General features: G+C 38.5%; 1 pseudogene; it reads right to left on the bottom strand.

Moving 5' to 3' along the window:
- Window positions 1-2416: 2416 nt before the first annotated feature.
- On the bottom strand, window positions 2417-13464 carry LOC131319405 (chromatin-remodeling ATPase INO80-like; annotated as a pseudogene).
- Between the last annotated feature and the right edge of the window lie 2227 nt (window positions 13465-15691).

Here is a 15691-nt window from a genome sequence, read left to right as displayed (position 1 = left end):
TGTGTTGGTCCATCACCCTATATTTTGGGAGGCAGTTGTACCAAGCATGTGCTTTCGTTGTATGTCTTGTTTGCGTGGACCCCTCATGGCTATGTCTGTAAGCAATTACCATGGTACATAAATTTGCTTCTTACACACTTACAAATTTTTGTGGGATTCATACACACCGGTCGATAACAAATTTATATATTAACTATCTTTGTACTTAAAATAAAGAGGCATCCCAACAGAATAACAAAATCCCTCATTTACTTTAAAACTGCTTCAATTCTATAGCTCGCTACAACTGCCAACTCCCGTTTAAAGATTGAATTGATTAGATTCACAAAAAATTCCTCCAAAGGTTTATGCTTATCTCATTCCAAAATTATATAACCGCATCACATTATCATCTTGTACGTGCTCGTACCTACTGTTCTCCTTTCATACTCATATTCATTCTTGTTCTTGTTCTTGTTCTTGTTCTTATTCTTCTTCTTTTTTTTGGTTTGTTTCATTTCTCATCAACACTATGTTGTGCAAATAATAAACGCGATGGAATATTATCTAGTATTTCACTAGCAGCCTGTTTCTTTTTTCTTGAAATTCGGGTGACATGGCCAGCTGCCAGCCCTTTCTTACGCCTCCTTGTTGGATTCTCATGCCCACCTGGCCACCTATGACAATCTTGGACACTCATAATCTCCATCCACCCAGATTAAATTTATGCAGATTTAGTTCATTTTATGTATCCTGAATATGTTATAAAAATATCATTGACTATGAAAAAACCATTCACCCATTTATATCCACCCATCGGTCTACTGATAAGTTAAGAAAATGACAGAAAAAATACAAATTCTAATGTACGTTTTACATTTTTCAATACATATCACACATTTTTATGCATTTTTTCACACATTTCAATTTACTTTTAAAATTTTTACGACAGCCCACTGAGATGTTTTTAGCATTTTTCCACTTTGTATAGCAAAAATTTCTCCAATTGTAAAACTCTATCTCCTAATGAAATGGGGCATTATAGGGGCTTGAAAAAAGGGCGCGCATGTGAGTTGGGTTGACGACGTTTACGCAAGGTTGTCAAATCCGTTCCGTACCGGCCGGTACATACCGTATCGGTGTGTAAACGGTACGCAAAAAGTCGTGTTCCGTTCCGGTTGAAATACCGACCTGTTCCGGCCGATACCGGGTGTACCGGACAATACCGGCGCATTCCGGCCATTTTCCGGCGTTCCGGCCGGTACAAAATTACCCTCTTTTTTTTTTTTTTTTACTTTTTATTTATGTTTATACTTAAATATGGTAGATATATATTAAATATATATATAAAATATTAATTGCGGTAAATCCGGAACGGTACCGGGATACAGTCCGGTACCGGTACGTACCATTCCAGTAGTGAAAACGGTACGCTGGTCGGTACGGTATTGACAACTTTGCGTTTACGTGTAAAGTGGGGGCACTTTTTTTGACGGCCGCGTGCGGGCAATATCTTGTGGGGGGAGTATCCGGATTAGTATACGATGCTACTCTAGTTCTACGAATCTGATGCTTTCCGTTTCAATCACCGTCAAACATTTAATTAACGGTGATGTCTCGGACCCATTGCTCTCACGGGGGAAGAGTCGACTCTTATCCAAGAGAGATTTTTCGGTGCTGGGTGGATATATCTTACGTGATACTCACTCGGCACATCTGGACCGTCCAATACACTTTTGGACAGCTCGGATTGAAACCTCCTCTCTTCTTATCCCAACACACTCTCATTTTTCTCTCCCCGAATCCAAGCCGTCCAAAAACACAATGGACGTAATTTGAGATAAGAGAGATCTCCTAACTGCCAAAATTTACCAGTGTAATAACCGGCAAAATGGCCAGAAAGTCTTGAATGAATAATGTACAGTACAATACACCATGATACAATTTTCCTTCTTGTCCTTCCTACTTCTCCGTTGGACTTAATGCAAAAAGGTCGCAAAGTTATGTCATATCCTCCACTGAACAACGGCTTGATCATGATCAGCCAAAGCAAGGTTTCCCTGTATCATAGAATCACTACAATGAACTGCTATTAGCTGGAAAGCAATAATATTTTACTGGAGATTTTAAGAAAGGATGATACTATGGTGTCCACCTGCCGTTTGGGGATACCGTAACTTTTGGCATAACTGACCATTAAAAGCATAACAAAAACCAGTGACATGTATAACACTGGCCTTACAAAGGCATAACTTCCAAAATCCCCAGAATTTTTGGGAATTTCGAGGGTTATGCCCTTGTAAGGTTTTGGTTATACACGTCACCGGTTTTGGTTATGCTTTTAATGGTCAGTTATGTCAAAAGTTACGGTGTCCTCAAACGGCGGGTGGACACCGTAGCATTTCCCTTTAAGAAAATGAAAAAGGTCGCTCGACGATGAGACAATATGCCCTCAGCAAGAAAATTGATAATGAAATAAGGAAAGAGTAGCACAGCTCTAGTACTATGAACGAATTAAAAGGCAGCCTCGTCTGCTAAAAGACAATCAAAAAACTAATAGCTAGATGACACTTTTGAGTATTGAGTATGTGGTTGTACCATAGTCTTCAAAGTAAGTTGATGTAGTTTGAACGGCAAAATAAAGAGTAAGGAGATGCACTTTTTTAATACTAGACTTCCCTCTCTCAGGATCAGGAGAGGCCTCAACTCCATTTCCCTGCGATCCAGCGTTTGTAAGATCTTCCAAAGAAGCATCACCTTCTGCATCTATCCGTATAGCTTTCATTCTATCCCCAGCCTAATAAGAAAAAAGTACCGGGAAAGGAAATTTAAACATAGTGAAAGATGACTTTTAAGATGTGAGACTCTATCCACTATTCTGATATTCAAATTCAATAGAGATGAAATTGGACCTGTTGATACTTTTTTTCTTTTTATTTCTTTGGACTCCACAGGAATTTGCAGATATTTCTGATTAAATATACCTATTCCTAGATGTTCCATAGGAATGAATTGTTATTCCATTTCTCCGCAGAAAAAGGTTTCGTTTATTCCAAGTCACAACATAAAATACCTTTTTATTAATATCTTTTTTTGATTCCAGATCAAAGATGAAAGTGTTAGAAAAAATCGCAGAGTATGCAAGTGTTTGGAAGACTAGGAAAACACCCAACTACTAAAATCACACCCACCTGTTGGGGAATTTCTTTCAATTTTTGCTCCAACTGTGCATCATCAATAAGCAAAGAAACAACATCCTCAGGAGCCAAAAGGTCACCCTGTACATGAACACCTGTCATGACGAGCTGCTGAACGGTGTTCTTATGACTCGCCCTCTGCAAAATCTTCTCTTCAACTGTCTCTTTACAAATTAACCTATAGATCGTGACCTACATTATGGAAAAAGGTTTAGATTCTTTAGAATACTAACATTGGTAGCACGCACATGTGTGACGAGAGAATACAGAGCAAAGGCACAAATCTTTTAACTGGATATATTAAGAAAACGCACAATTCATTTTTAAAAACTGAATGATCCAGGTAGATCACAATAACTCGGGCATAAAAACCAACATTCAGCGCCCCAAAATGCCATACCCTGTCAACAGCAGCTTTAAAAAAATTCGACTTGGCAGCTTTGCTACAAATACACTAGAAAGATTTCTACATTTAAACTTCATGTCAACCAATTGTCTACAACATAATTTCCTCCGAGGTTCTTGTGTAAAAGTCTAAAGATACTAAAGCTTGTTCCAAATCTATAAGGTAGCAAACTATATTATTCTCTATGAATTTCAACCTTATTAACGTGATCTATCATGGTCTTGGACATCATTCTTCAATTTTTACTTCCGATGTTAATAAAAGGATAATTTGACTCCACAACTTGGCCCTTTTTTTCCCAATTTTTAAACCAGCCAAGAGTGGATCCAAACCATTTCACATGCAGTTTTAATGGAACACTGTAAAAAGGAGGAAACTAACATCTTTAGTCTGACCCAGCCAATGAGCTCTATCCATTGTCTGTAAATCTAAGGTAGGATTCCAGTCACTCTCGTACAAAATGACAGTATCAGCAACTGTCAGGTTGATGCCTAGTCCACCAGCTCCAGTACTTAGCAAAAAGACAAAGATATCATTCCTGCAATGAGACAATAAATAACTTAATTAGAGCCACTCGTAATGTTTATGGGACGTGATTGAGTGATGATAAAAACAAGAATGTGCATCAGAAATGAAAGATGTACAATAATTCGACAACCCGTACCTGTGCTGGAAGTCCCTGACCATGTCTCTGCGATCCATTATGGTGGAGGATCCATCCAGCCTTAGGTATCTGTATTTTCTACAATTCATGTAGTCCTGCAATTGAATGACAAAATGAGCGAATTCCAGAAATGCAGTAAATAGTTAAACAGAAATGGTCCAGTAAAATTAACAGCAAGGTGAGACACCACATGCCATTTTGTTTGATTGAACTAATAGTGGAGCATATACAATCCAGAGGATAAGTTTTAACATCAGCCTAATAATGATGGGGTCAAAGTACCACAATACCCAAAGCTATTATACATACCAAGTGTTTGCGGGATTTCTTATCTGACGGATACTTAATCTTCACCGCAAAAGTTTCACATGTAGGGCATTTGGTCCTCTTATTTATAGTCGAACCCGATGCGCAAATCTGGGCAAAAAAGGGGGTCCCAAGATAACTTGCAAGCTCAGCTTATGACGAGAACCTTGTGCAAGACTTATGAACTACTGTTAAGGTACCGGGTGCATTGGATTAAATTACTCAAAACAAAACAAAAACTTGCTTAAATTAATTAAAAAGACTAAGATGAATTGGAAGTTACCTAATAACCCTGCAGTGTTACAAGCGATATTGATTTATACACTTAATTTAACTGAGAGACTCTGAGACTACTACTATGCATCGGATACAAAACTGTTCAAAAACGAAGGTTTCAAATTTCCCTTTTCAGAACTTATCAATCAGAGGGTTTACAATTCACACCTAAGGAACCTCGACAAGCATTTTCAACCAAAGCTTTCTCCAATTTTAGTGCCGAAAGTTAGTACACATGGGCATTGATCATTAACAGAAGTTCCCATCCTATAATTGTCTGATTCTTCAGTGACTTATGAAAAATGTAAAGCTCCTCTGCGACTTAAAGTCCGTGTTCCGCCAGTGAAAGGCAATAAGGTCCATTTTCACAAGGAAAATGAAAAAAATAAAAGGAAAACAATACACCAAAAGACGCACCCATTTGAGGAGACTACAGATGCCAAAGATATTAAGTCAAATGAAGTCCAAAGTGACTTTCTTCCCTTCTAGGGACAGAGAGAGAGAGGTACCTCAATAATATTCAGCATTTTTGTCATCTGTGCAAATAGCATAACACGGAAATTTTCTGCCCTCAAGTGCTTCAGCAGTATATCTAATGTCTGAAGCTTTCCAGACTCCTGAGAGCAAAATTTGAAATTTCAACTTCAGTGTCATCTCAAACATGCCATTAATCCGTACATCCATAAAAGACATGAAAAAAAACTAAGAGGGAGGAACTAGTGCTACCGTAAGCATCTTTGTGGGGTCAAAGCTTTGCATGGGTGGACATGAACCAAATATTTCGTATGTTAGCTGCAGGGCAGGTTGCGAAACAGGCAGTTCAGCATCAATCTCTTCAACCAGACGGTGAGGAGGAGAATCCGGCATCCTAGGGCCATTCAAATCAGATGTCCGTGCAAATCCAGTTAACAACCTCTTAGCCCAAGGGTGATGTAGTTCTTCAAGCATTTGGTAAGCAAAGTTCCTATCTGAGCATTGGGCATTGATCTATCAACAACCCCAGCCATGTAAAAAAAATAAGCAAACATTAGTAAATTCCTGGTAATGAATAGAAAGAACACCACCCGCCAAAGCTTGGTATGTCTTGATTTCACTCTTTTTTAAAGACTTATTTGTCTTTTTTAGTTTCTGATCAACATTGCAGGCATTATCGAATGCGTTGACGGAAAGAATAGGAAAAGTAAACAACTTCACCTTATGGACTAAACTTGATAAAAGTAAAAAAATTAGAGACGTACACCAAAATAAGTTGAATTTTATATCTATTATTGTCTTTAGTTAATGTTTTCCAAAGTCTGTCCAAATAATTTTACTTTTTTCTATTCCTCTAGTTGAGACGGATAAAAAGAGAGAAAATTTGATCCAAAACTCAAAGTCCAGAAAGAAGAAAGAAAACTAGTATGGATAACCTTAATTTATCAAATATACAGAAATCCAAAAAAAAAAAACTCACGGGGTGCTCTGGTCCTGGGAATGGACCTGTAGGCTGAATGGAGAAGCCTAATAGAAATCTATCCTGATGTGACGTGACTAAAACCTCAGATGGAGCTTCCACAGGACCTGTAGCAAGTCTCCTAAATAGACTGGTCTGTGCCTTTGATGGCAGCAGCAACATTCGTGTGACGGCTCTTACTTTTTCCATTTCAAGTTGACTACAATCAAGATATCATCCTCAGCTTCCATAGGCAAGTTGAGGACATCATCCAGGAATTGTTGATCCCCCTTTACCATAGAAAATAATACTCTCTCTCCATAAAAGAACCAGTTGTCAGAAATGACACCTCTGCTACGGACAAATCAATCAAATGAGCGAACCCAAATGTTCCACTTTGAGCAGAACACCCATTTGAGCTTCTCCCTTCTGCAAACATAGATTGACAAACATTTTCTGGCAAGACAACGTTAAAATGTTTCTCAAATGATTCTCTGCTAACACCATGATGTACTGCAGAACAAAATGTGAAGGGACTCCGAACAACTTATTGGTAGACCAGCTTTGGTATCTGGAAAAGGCATACAGAAATTGTTCAGCAAGATACGAAGGGAGAATTGTCCACATAGGTGTATTATCTTCTTATAGACGCATACTCTAGAATTGTTGGGAGATAGAAGAAGGTACAACACTGGCAACACTAACTCATGTGTAATAGCTTTAGAAATTACCTCATATGTAATAGGATTCCGACCTCCAGAGTAGTACACATCTTCCAACTCCCCAAACGGTGGGGCCAAAAGAGAATTTGGTCCTTCACAAAAAGACAAAGAAAGTACCTTTCTCAGCTGAATGACAATATTCATTAAGTTCATAAATTTAATCTCATTAACATGCCCACGGTTGCTGTCAAACAACTCAGCAAGAGATATCTTGTTCTTTATAGATTGATAGAAAGCTTGCTGCCGAGAACTTAACTTGCAGTGCACTGTGACCTCCGTTTTGGTGGTTAACTCGGAAACCAAATCTTTTTTAACCCGCCACAGCATGAAAGGCTTTAGAATTGCATGCTGGCAAATGAAGAGCAGCCAAAAATATTGTTCAGAAAAACTTCATAATAAAATCCGAAGCCATGATAATCATCTACATGGAAGTTTTCAAATTTCCACAGCAAGCCAAGATCATATTGATCAATTAAAAGCAAAATGTTTACTCACATGCCATATTCAAAAATAACTTTTAGAAACTAGACACCTACTCACCAATCTATTAAGTTGATGTTCGTTCAACGTGCCCCCATGTTCCGCATGGCTCTCAATCCTAATAGCACAAGATAAAGACAAAAGTCAAAATCTAAGACCATTGATGATATTAATGGGAAGACATATTATCTTCCACAAGAAACTTACCCTTTTGAAAACCACTCGTTGAACTGTTCGTGGCTATCAAATAAGGTTGGCATAATGAAATGCAGTAGGGACCATAATTCTGCCATGTTATTCTGGATTGGCGTACCAGTCAGCAGCAAGCGGTTTCGACAATTAAAGCTGAGCAGTGTCTTCCACCTAATACTGCAAGATCAAAGTCATTACAGATATGAGTATAAGGAAGTACAAGGTTACTAATAGCTATAAAAGATTGAATGAGAAAAATGAACAAGTGGCGTCCATAATTTAGTTCAAGATTGGATATTATTACAAGGCATATCACTCTTGTGAAGCTTCCAAATGAGAATGTATTTATTGATCAGAAATAATATAACAACTGCTGACTTCCATACACATTCTATTTGGGATGGTAAGGTTCCACATTTTGAGGGTCAGGAGTTTCTTTCCTTCATCACTTTCCTTTTTCGTCACTTTTTAACTGTTTCATGATTTCATCTATTTCTCTTAATTTTTTTGGCAAAATAGGATAGTTTATCCTCTTGTTCTTTCTTTGTAATTCATCTTTCAATTTGATGAAATTTGTTTAGTCCCAAGGATAATTATTAATTACAAAGGCCATTACTCCAATCCAAGATACAGAGATAGTCCATGACATTCTTTGTCATGTCAGAGCCACTTCCAAGGATGATGCCAAACGATTCAAACCCCATTTCATGCACCAACTATGATGCCACTATTCAATTTTGATACAACGCACTTCAGTCAAGCACTATGCAAATTAGTGTGTTACCCTGATAATTGAAATGTCAAAGGACATATCATTTTATCGTCTAACCAAGGGAAAGAAAAGAACCGCCCTTTAAAAAAACCAAACAACAAAACAAAAGGAAATGAACCATGACAACGGGCAATTACCGGCGATAGAGACACTTTGGGTTAATGTTTTTCTGAAGTATCGTCCGTTCTTGAACCCCACCCCAATATGGAAGAGTTTTCAAGTCAGGACAGAAACGGCCAATTTCATCAGCCCAGTTGTATAAGACAGATGCAGGTGCAACAACAAGAAAAGGCCCCCGTATATTCTTTTCCTGCACGGCATAACCAAGCTACTGTTAGAAATGTCCTAACACAAACAACCCACAGTATTATAAGAAACTTTCCATAAAAATAGACCCCCTCCCTCCCACGTTATTCCTTGCAAATTTGGGAAATTCCAAAATGCAAGTCCTCCTAAGAAAGAGTCAAAGCAAAAGCTAGTGAATGTTTCCATAATCACTTACAAATATAAATCCTTTTGAGCTTATTTTAAAGTGAAAATGAAAGGACAAAAATGGAAATTAATGCTTTTCAATTTAAACTTGAAAGCATTAACCGTATGCCCCCGAAAAATTCTCTCCCAAAAAGGAACAACACTTTGAGACGGGCTGTAACAAAGTAAGAACTTACTTCAGCTAAATGAGCCAGAAAAGCCATGGCTTGGATAGTCTTTCTCAGGCCCATTTCAAACCCTAAATCACGTCAGACCAGTTGAAGTTAGCGGCCGCGTAGAAACACATGCGAGCGTTTACAAAGAGAAACCAGCTAGTCCAGACTGTCCCAATACCTGCTCATAACAATTTACCAGCCATTGAAGACCTTTAAGCTGATACTCTTTGAGGGTACCTTTAAATAACTCTGGTGTCAGCACTGATGATTTTATAGGCATGGTCAATCTGACAGCATTGTAAAGGCAAAATTCAGTAACTAAAATAAGGAAACATTGAAATGCTACCAGTAAAATTTGCACATACTTTCTGTTAAGTTCTTGAAAATCCTTTTGATTACCCTCTATTTCAGGAGTATCGTAAGCCACAAACCACGGACCCCAAATATTTTGTATATTGTTTGATAGCATCAATTCTATTCATGAGAGGTGTAAATGTCTATCATTGATTTTCCACCATAGATCGCATAAATTATATCCCCCGGGGTACAGCAACGGATGGATAATACTCTCCTTTTTCTTTTTAATTTACGGCATGGTGCTTATGTTAGCAATTTATTTAACTTTTACGACAACTCAATTAGTAAAAAAATTTCCCTGACTTCATCCTTGTTGAAATGCCTCTGACATCCTAAAAAGTTAACAGGGGGAAAAGAGTGATGTAGCGGAAGCAGGGAAACTTACGGATGCAATAAATTATAAATCTAAGTTAGTAGACCCTGCAAATGAAGCATCCTCCTGAGAGACCTCCAAATCAGCAGCATTCCGCAGCTTCAAACATTCAGTATCAAAAGTACTCATCAGTTTTTTCTGCTTGGATACTGCATCTTAAGCGGCTCTTAACGCTTCCCTTTTCAATTCAGGCTCCTCAGGATCTTCTTCCTCTCCAAGCTTAGCTTCTAAAGAACTCAAAAGCATTTCTTGCTCATTCAATATATGATCGCCCGCAGGCAACACTTCAGAGGGTTGTGAAGCAGACTTGTCTTGCATAAAATGACTGTAGAGTTCTGTTTGTGACAACAAGAAATTGAGCCTCTGTTGTTTGCCTCTTTGCTTCACGAAGCTCCTGTTCACGCTTTAAAGCTTCTGCAGAGCTTCTCTTTCCTCTCTTTTCCTCACTTCTGCCTAAAAAAAGAAAGGTCACATATTTCTGACAAAATCATCCAAAAGTAAGTTGTATGAACTCAAAGCCCCAGTTGCAGCAGTAAATTGGTGATGGAATTGAGGATAGAATTTGATTTGTTAAAGGGGCTTCTTTGGGTTCTCTTATACGAACATTTTAGGTTGGTCAGGAATCAGTTTAGCATCTTGCTAATGTTGCAAATCTTGGGTGATGCTGTTTCTCTTCATTGTCCTTGCTGTTTACCTTTATTTTTATTTTGCAAAAACTAATATTCTCTCGGTGTCAAGCAATCGCACAAAGGAAAATTTAAATCCCTGGAAATCCAGGTTGAGTTCAACAGCAGCTGTTAAGATTATATGTCAGAAAGTTGACAAATGTGAAGGTCATTAAGAAAAGCACATGAAGTACAAGGCACTGATCTAGAATCCTAATAAATTAAACAAGTTCTAATCACCCAGTATGAAAATCATTTAGAATGATTGATTTGCAGACAATTGAGATGCGGTAGAAAATTCACAAACTTAAATAACACTCCTCCTTTTTCTGGCAAGTATATGACCATAAAATTAACTCGTTCAGGATTATATGTAGACTCATTCGCATAACACCAAGAAACCATAGAAATAAAGACACCGAGTAAATATAAAACACTACATTCATATGCATGGGCTTTCAGTGGATTCCTTCAAAACATAAGTCCTATCCCACACAATTTAACAGATGAAAAAGAAAAGTACCATCTCTTTATTAACTCTCTTCCAGAACAACATCATGTCTCTGGCCAGTTTCCTTGTGCGAATTGCAGCCCCTCTCATCAATTTAAGTGATCTACTCACTTTCATTTTCACCTGTAAAAGAAAACAAACCAATAAGCTTGCAGAATAGAACAACAAACCCAACTAATCGATATACCGTAAACATGAAAACCTACTGATACTAACTATTATTGTCTGTAGCCTTAATTAGAGTTCAAAAATAACAATATGAACACAAGATAGGTAAGCTAAGAGGCCCCAGATGACTATATCTACCTCTCTTTGGCAGGTCTCAGAGAACCTCTTGGCGTCAGCTACTTGCTTTGTGAAAATCTTATGATGTTTCGGTATGTCTTTTCCAACAATGTTAACCCAATATTTCCCAATCTTATCCATTTCTTCCTTCGCAATCATAGAAGGGTCTTTCTTCACCTTCTGCCTCTTAGGTAAACTTCGTTCAATGATCTGTCATGCAACAATTCCATATTACCGAATAAGAAAACCAGCCAACATCACTCACCAATAGGAAAACCAAATGTGATCACCTTATTTCAACTCAAAGAAAATGCTTACCTCATATGTATAACCTTTCTCCAACACCTTCACAAAGTAAACCTGCAAAACACCACCCTCCGACAAGATAGATCGCCTTATTCCTCCAGCTGCCCCCTCAGGGACGGAAAATGCATCAAGCTCAATGTCACTTACTTTCAGATTAAACTTTTGACCTGAGTTACTAACTGACATGGCATTCAATCTAGCCTGAAGTGATTCATATTGGGTCCTGGGCTCACCCATTCCTGCCTGGCTTCCAGGCCCAAACCTCTTATCAATTGCCATCATTGCAGCCAATGACCCCAGATCAAGAGTGCCCTTCAGGTAAAATTCTTCTACCCTGATATCTGACACACGTGGCAAGTTCAGTGATGCTGCCAGCTTTTCATAGGTTGGGGGTATCCTATAAGTGATGCCATCCCCAATATCCAGGTAAGCAGGCTCATAAATTGATCTGCAAAATTTTTTCCAAATGTCATGCAATTGACGACAACAACAACAAAAAAACAAAAAAAAAGAGTCAGAGTCAGAGGTCCCGGAATACTAGTCTTTCAAATATCTCATCATTCAAACAAGATTTCACTTCAGGGAAGAAGAAAACCTATCGATGCCATATTCTGCTGCAAAATCTGCTTCATGATGGTTCCCCAGCTTCTGAGGAGTGAGGACCACCATTGTTGAGAAAATCTGATGTTATTTCAGATTTTCAAACCTTGGAACTACTTTTAAGGACCGGAATGCAATTCGGGTAGATGAAGGAGTCGTAGAAGAATTATTGGGCCTCCTCTTGTACTTCTGAATATGCTATCCAAGCATTGCCCGCGATAGCTCCTCTGTAATACGGACACGGTAACTGCTGTCCTCTTCGTCATCGCTACCATATGTGGTCTGCTTCTTCTTCTTAGCCGAACTCAAGTCCCTCTTTGACATAATCCCATTAGTACGGTCTCCCATGACTCCGCCTACTTGTAACTGACAAAAAACAGATTCATAAGTTCACACTTAACTAGCTCAGATCATCAAGTCTACTGAAACAACAACAAAACAAACCGAATCGCGATACTTGAATATCAAAATGGAGACATGGCGAATATAAACAAAATCCAAATTGGTCGGTGAAAAAGCAAACCAACAAAACAAAGACTGGGAAAAAAAAAAAAAAAACATTGAAAACTTTGAAGAAACAAAGTGCCTACCTTGGCTACCTCTGCTCTCATCCTGACTACCATTCCCATAACAATCAAAATCATCATCTTCTTGTTGTGGTAGTTGAAAGTTCATCAAAGACTACAACACAACCCAAAAACAAAAAAATATATACTTTAAACGAAAAATCACTCAAAAGTTTAAGGAGACCCCCAAAAAACACGACATTAGACATACCCAATTCGAATTACCAAGAAAAGATGAGCAAAAATTGGCAGAATAACATAAAGGCCTTAGCTTTCTAAAAAAAAAAAACAACTCAATCGAAGAAAACAAGAACATGAAGAGAGAAAACCCATGTCAAATACCTCAAGATTGAAGAGATTCGAGTAGGAGAACGAGCTGTTCGGCTGCCGCTCGCCGTCCATAAGGAGGAGAAGAGAACCCTAATCAGTGAAATCCCAATAAGTATCCGAAGAGTATTGGGGAATAAGAAATTTGTTGTGGCTAATGGAAAGGGAGAGGGAGAGAGTAGTCCAGCCCTAACCGGAGGAGAGAGAAAGCGGGAGGGAGCTAGGAGGACTGCTGCCGCGCAGGATAAGGGTAGGGATAGAGTGAAAGAGGGAGGAAGAAACGTAGACACAGGTGAAGGCCATAGCTTACATGTGCTAAAGTGCGCTGTGGGGTCGACTTGGGTTAACGTGCGCTCCCCGGTTTTGCAGGCTTCTTTTGTTGTTGCTCTCCGAGCGAAAATTGTTTCCAGAGAAAGCGGGGAGGACGCTTTCTTGGATTCAGATCCTCTCCACAGGTCTCTCTCCCCAGATCTTACCCATCTTTTAACCACAAGAGGACACCTCATTAATGAAGTAATCCAACGGCCAAACATGGCCACAGCACCAAGTCCAGAAATAGTCATCCGTACGGTGTCATTTAGATTCACGGAGACGAACGCCAACCTTTTCCGTCTCTCTCTCCTCTCTCTTGGAAGCACTGTGTTACCTCCTAGCCCACCCATGGACGATAACTCATCACCACCGCCATGTCCCGCATCTGTCAACCTCTCCGTCGTTCGTCGGAAACAGCCTACGACTACACTCAATCGAACACCAACAAACGTCGCCGATATTGTCGATTTCCCAGCCAGATCCGATGTATCAAGGCCATCTTCACCCTTTCTTCCCTTCACTTGAAATTATTATTGAAAGTGGGTTTGATTTTATGCAGCAAAAGTAGAAGAAAAAAGAAAGTGGGTTTGATTTTTAGCATGTATCCCTCTCAATATATTTACCTGAATGACTGAATGGTGTTCATCCTGTTCTTCGATCCCTACAGTATACAACAACACCACATTGAACACAACATATGAAAGAAAAACTCCAGGGGCGAAAATAAATCTTCATTTTCCAAAATATAGAATCACAAGAAGCCCTGATCTCCATAGTACACTTTCAAGATGAAATCAAAACAAAGCCCTAAAATTTCAGGAACTCAAATGAAAAATCAAAACTAAGAGTTGAAATAAGTGCCAGATTTCCAAGAGGAAGATCCACAAGGAAACCATTATAGTCGTGCGAATCGTCATCTCTGCCATATCCCGGCCATCGGAAATGCCATATCCACCGGCGAAAGCAAGGCGATGTGAGCTATTGGGATCCGGGGGCTCTGCTGCCCGGGGGCGCAGTAGCCCCTACCCAGCATGCCTAAACGGCACCGTTTGGTTTTTAAAAAAAATTCCCAACCTTCAACTTGCAATCCTATGGAGCAGAAATGTGATTATGTCTCTTTAGAATAATATGATCAGAATAATAAGATTTTCATACCCATACAAACGGATTAAAACTTAAAGCACTTAATTTTTTAACTATATTTTTTAATATATAAACCGTCTAAAAAAATTAAGTGTGTAAATTTTCACTTCATTTGAATCGGTGCAAAAATCTTGTTAATATGATCAGAATAACAAGATTTTTGCACCGATTCAAATGAAGTGAAAATTTACACACTTAATTTTTTTAGACGGTTTATATATTAAAAAATATAGTTAAAAAATTAAGTGCTTTAATTTTTAATCCGTTTGTACGGGTGTGAAGATCTTATTATTCTGATCATATTATTCTAAAGAGACATAATCAAATTTTGTCTCTGGGACTCTCATAATTATATTTCTGTTCCATAGGATTGCTTGTTGATGGTTTGAAAATTTCTTTTAAAACCAAACGGTGCCGTTTGGGCATGCTGGGTAGGGGCTAGTGCGCCCCCGGGCAGCAGAGCCCCCGTATCTGCTATTGATAGAGAGAGAGAGAGAGCGGGGGGAGGGGGGAAGAAACAACGTGGAAAACAGGGGACATGTTAACGGAGCCTTACTTTGGGTTTTCTGTTGCCGTTAATTTTGTGTTGGAAGGAGCACTTTTTTTTTGGAAACTACAGCATTTCACTAATTTGATATTTAAAAGCATTGTTGGCTTATTGCCAGCTGTTGGATTACTTCATTAATGAGGTGTTCCTTTGTGGTTAAAAGATGGGTAAGATCTGAGGAGAGAGGCCTGTGGAGAGGATCTGAATCCCGTTTTCTTTGGTACTTTAATTTAGTTTAGGTTAGTTTGGTTTTGGTGGTGCATAAAAAGAAAAATAGAATAATAATTGAAAATAAATATAATGATTAGAGAAAGATAAAAAAAAATTTAAAGATAGATATAACGATTAAAGAAAGATAAAGAAAGAAATTAAATTAATTATTAAAAATATAAAATAATAATTAGAGAAAGATACAGAATAATTAAAAAACAAAACTAAATTGGCAGCGGAACCATTTTGTTGGGTGTGGTGCGGCGTAGGATATTATGATAGAGAACTTGCAAGTACGGTACACGTGGTGTGATTGGATGGCTGGTTTATCTTAGGCTCCACTGCTCTCTACTTTTTGTATTCTTGTGCTTGTTTGTGTGGTAGTAGTTTTTTCTTCAATTTTTGTTAAATTTGTG

The sequence above is a fragment of the Rhododendron vialii genome, chromosome 3a (assembly GCF_030253575.1).
Source record: "Rhododendron vialii isolate Sample 1 chromosome 3a, ASM3025357v1".
Lineage (NCBI taxonomy): Eukaryota > Viridiplantae > Streptophyta > Magnoliopsida > Ericales > Ericaceae > Rhododendron > Rhododendron vialii.
The sequence above is the reverse complement of the archived record's forward strand: the minus strand, read 5'-3'. Positions and strand labels throughout refer to the sequence as shown.